Consider the following 4,955-nt stretch of genomic DNA (forward strand, 5'->3'; position numbering starts at 1 on the left):
GGCACATGTGGTTTGTGTAGCTGCAGTTGATTTGTTGTACAGTTATTTGCTTAGTTTCACAATTTTCTTTATTTTTTTCTTTATTCTATTTCTTTCTTTCTTTTTTAGTTTGGATTATGGTATATTTATTTTTTATTAGATATTTTCTTTATTTACATTTCAAATGTTATCCTCCTTCCTGTTTCACCTACAAAAACCCCACATTCTATTCCCCCTTCCTCCTGCTTAGTAACCCACCCACTCCTGCTTGATTCCCTGTCCTGGAATTCCCCTACACTTGGACATCAATCATTTCTCAGGACGGAGGGCCTCTCCTCTCATTGCTGTCCAACAAGGCCATTATTTGCTTTGAAGTTGACTTTCTTGATGGTCTTCATACTTGTTTTTTACCCAAAGTATGAATATGTGTGTGTGTGTGTGTGTGTGTGTGTGTATGTGTGTGTGTCACCTGCACAATTAAAATTATTTAGGAAAACTTGCTGTACAAAAATCTGCTAGGAGTTTTACTAAGTTTATTGTTTATCAAATTATCGCCATTAAAAATTCAACTGATATGAGGCACCCAATGCATATACCACAGAGGACAGCTGGGTCTGGATTTAGTCACAGAAGATGCACCTAAGCCTCAAGAGACTGGCGGCCCCAAGGAATTTTGAGATCTGGTGGAGTGGGAGATGGGAGAAGGCAGAGGACAGGGAGAATGGAATGTATGGGATGTGGAACAGTTGAGGGTGGACCAGGAGGAGAATAAAATCTAGAGTTTTAAATAAATAATAAATAAATAAATAAAATTCAACTCTAGCAAAGAGAATGATCTGAAATCTGAAATCCTAAAGAGGATGGATTTAATCATTCTTTCTATCTTCTCAGAGTTTGCACAGAAATGTCAAGCAAAATGACATTTATATAAGCTAGAATACACAATCTTAAATAAATTTATTAAGTCAATATTGAAAGAAAATATCCAGTACTCCAGAAGTTCATGTAGAAGGAAACTTGAAATTATATATTTTAAACTAACAAGATATGAATCGTAATAAAATTTATTTAACATTATAGTAACTAAAATCATAAATCATTAATCATAAAATTAAATATGGATAATTTTGTTGCTAAACATGAAATTAAACATTGAAATATTTTAACCATATTTATTTTAAATAAAATTCTTATAAATATGGTCTTTTTTTGTGCATAGACTTCGTTATTTCTTGACCTTTTCCTTAGTACCTTTAAATTTTCTGCTCTTTACAGAGGAATGTTCCAATACACTTAGTAACTTATGTACTTTTTTGGAAAGTCATTGACTCATAGGATGCTCTTCTCAGAAGAGCTTATATATTGTTAGGTGCTGTTAAATACTGTACTTGAATGAATTTGATTGATCCCATCACATAATATATGTGTTAATTTTATTGACTGTTTGAAACGGATAAGAGATGCCTTCCTGTGGTGGAGGCTTCTTGTTATTGGAAAAAATTGTGAGGAGAAATGGTAAGCACAAGGTTCCTATCTGAATAGGACTCATCAGGAGCAAGTGTAGGAAGTAGGGGCCAGCATCCCTTTAGCAGATTTCTTGCCTCTCCCACGCAGAAGGATTCAGTTACCTTTTCCCTTTCTGTCTCTTGGTCTTCTATCTTTCACGGAAATCCAATCTTTTGTCCACAGCTGAGAAGTAGCCCAGTGTCCCTCTGTACAACTCTCAACATGCCTTTAATTTACTCTTTACTCCTGAAGCTGTATTGACTTCAAGGATTCAGTGCCAATAACACTTCAGCAGACCTGATATAAAGAAAATTCAAACATACCTGTTGATGACCACAGGGATGTTTTACATCCAGCTTAAACAACACCAAGAGTTCAATGGCCGAGTACAATATTTTTACTTTTATTGCTTAATGTTACACCTGCTGCTTTATTCTTACCAACATATTTAGTTTTCCATAGCAAAACTCTTGTTGGGGCCCAAAGCCCCTGGCATCTCATTCTCCATCTTGTCCATGGGCCATCATCTATTAACTGTGACCTCCCCCAGGCTGATTCAGACCTTGCCCTTGCCACAATAAAGCAATCCCACCTAGGGTGAGGTTTCCTAAAGAAAGGATAGCTCCTTTGTTCCTGCCACTTCTCTACCTTGAAGTTCCTACTAGGAGCTATGCCCTTCTGAGCTGCTCCACCTGCCTCCTGGACCAAACAAGATGCTAATTTGGCCACAGGATCCTGGCAGACTGGGGGAGGGGTTTTTCCTGCCTGCTCGTTTAGCAGAGTCCTTTGGACTCTGATCAGAACCATGACTCGGTCCCATTTTTTCCTCTTGGAAGTCTGATTCCTTTATTTCCCCCCAGGCGCCTTCCTCTCTTCCAGAGATCCTGTTCGTGTATAGCAGCTGGTGGCTGCAACAATTAACTAACACTCTTTTGTTTCTTCCACTATCCTGCTTCTGTTCCCATAATTGACTCGGGACATTTTAAAATAGGGGGGGTTTCAGACTTTTTACAATGATGACATTCCTTTCTGGACTTTTTTACAATAGGGACATTCCATATATGTTAATGAGTAGCCGTGGTGATAATACTGGTTTGGCTTGTGCACCTGGGCAAAGACATTTGTGGTTTATGGCTGTTTAAGGTCTTTGGTTCCTAAGAGTAAACTGAGACTTGAACAGAATATTTTGTCTTGTCTCCTTCCTTTGTGTCTCCTGATCCCAATTTGTCCTTGTTGCTCCCTTCCCTTGAGAACCCTGTTGTTTAAGTACTCCAGGTCTGGGCAACTGGCACCCAGCAGTGGAGCTCAAGTACAAGGGGACCAATGAAGATCACTTCAGTGGTTTTGGTCGGCTGATGAATTTTGAGTGAAAGACGTCTTTCGCAGGATCCTGCCTCAGCTAGGAATCCTGGTAAGTTTGCGGTGATCATGGGACAGGCATTGGGTAGCCATGAATTCTTTGTGGAAAGTTTGAAAAGGGCTTTAAAGGTGTGAGAGATAAAGCTTAAAATACTTACTTGTATTTTTTGATTTTTGTTAAAATGATTTGTCCACAGTCAAGAACTGCATCAGGCAAGAGGAGTAGGGCTTAAAATAAAAGAAAATAAAGGGGGTGGGAAAGATGCTAAATATACAAATGACATGAGAGAGAAAGATCAAGGGAGAAGGAAATGGATTTCAGAGCTCTGCTAGGGACAGAAGCAAATCGGAAGACATCCTTCTTCCTATCTAGCCACTACCAGAGACATTCTTAGTTCTGATTCCATCAAGTTCTCTACTTTCTCTGTGTTTTCTATCCATGGTGTCAATGTGTCAATTTGTGTCTGTTTTTGTTTCATTGTCTGAATGACTGTTGTTCTATGTTTCAGGCTGAAAAGAAAAAAAAATGGTTAAAACTTTATCTGCTGGCTATCCATCTCTTGATTCAGTCTCAGTTTGCACAGTGAAGGCTGATTTCAGTTGCCCTGCACGTTAGCCAGGAGTCAAGAACAGCAGGAGAGTCCCTGCTAAAAAGCTGCTTTTAAGAGGGGTCAGCAGCTTCTTAGTTCTAAGGCAAATAAGCTGATAGTTGTTTTTTTTCCTAGAAAAATCTCTGCAATTGTGATTATTGTGTTCAGCAAATGACAAAATGCTTTTTCTCTTGAAATTATAGGTAGAAAAGGTAAAGATTCTTTGATTGGTCTAAATTTATAAGATTCATATAGCCACTTCATTTGGTTTCAGACTAGTCTTAAAGGTATAAATATGCTCTACATGTCTTGGTTATAGATTATTGGCTTATAAGTCATTGGGTATGATTAAAAATTTGTAATGTTGGTAACAGAAAGTTAGCTTCAAACTGGAAACTCAAGGTTGGGGTCATTTTAAACAACAACATGTGACATGAACCAGCCCAGGAAACCAGGCCTCTAAAGATACTTCTAAGTTGGGATAATATTTTATTTAATTATTATCCTAGAAACCAGACTTATAAGGGATAAGATTTAAAACAATGTCTCTTTAATGAAGCATTAAAAATTGTACTGTCATGCATTCATATGTAAAAATTGGCAGCCAAACTTTGTAACTTAACAGTAATGCTTTTGGTATTGATTGTAAAGAGAATGAATTGTTTAAAATTGGGTTTTGCATTCCAAATGTTATGGTTACGCCTTAATATTACAAAAGACACTTAAAAAGTATGGTAAAAATTGCCAATATTCTAATGGCTGCAGTTTGATTGAAAGCTCAGGATTGTTAACTCAACCATATTTTATAATTAAGATATTTGTAAGAGAAATAAAAGTTAAAAACAGCTGTGGCCAGTATGGCCCTGCTGCCCCTTTCAAAAACAAGTCTTATTAGATACAGTGGTAGAAGCAAAATTTAAACCCCCAAGGTTCGGAAGGAGATTTCAGTGAGAATTTATTTGGTATCAAACAGGCTCCTGATGAACTGTTTCAAGAAGTTTGTACTACTAAAAACAACTAGTGGAATTTTCAGAGACCCTCAAGCAGGGGTTCCATTTGTTACACAATTGTCTTATGGGAACACTAATACAGGTTTCTGTGGCCATCTGGCCATACTAAGGAAAGACAGACTTATCTGAATATATTCATCTTTGTGCAAAAATTACACTCTCATACAATCAGAGTTTAGCTTTGTTTGCTGCCTTGCAAAGGACTACAGTACATACAAGCAGTACTTTCATAGCACCAAGGTTATAAAGAATATTTTAAGTATAAATCATCTTAGGAAAGACTGTCCAAAAAATTAAAGGCTTAGAGAGATAGTATAATTGCTCATTGGAAAGTTTTGCCTTTAAGAATGGCTAATAGCCTTATATTATGGTTTTTTTTTTCTGGTCTCTGCTTCAATACAAGAAGCTAGGACTTTAGATTTTCAGTGTATACTGTTTATTATGTGGAGAGTATTTTACTAGTAGCTAATCTCTCTGAAGGGGAATTTTACTACCTTTGCTCTTATACAAA

The sequence above is a fragment of the Mastomys coucha genome, unplaced genomic scaffold, assembly GCF_008632895.1.
Source record: "Mastomys coucha isolate ucsf_1 unplaced genomic scaffold, UCSF_Mcou_1 pScaffold12, whole genome shotgun sequence".
Taxonomy (NCBI): domain Eukaryota; kingdom Metazoa; phylum Chordata; class Mammalia; order Rodentia; family Muridae; genus Mastomys; species Mastomys coucha.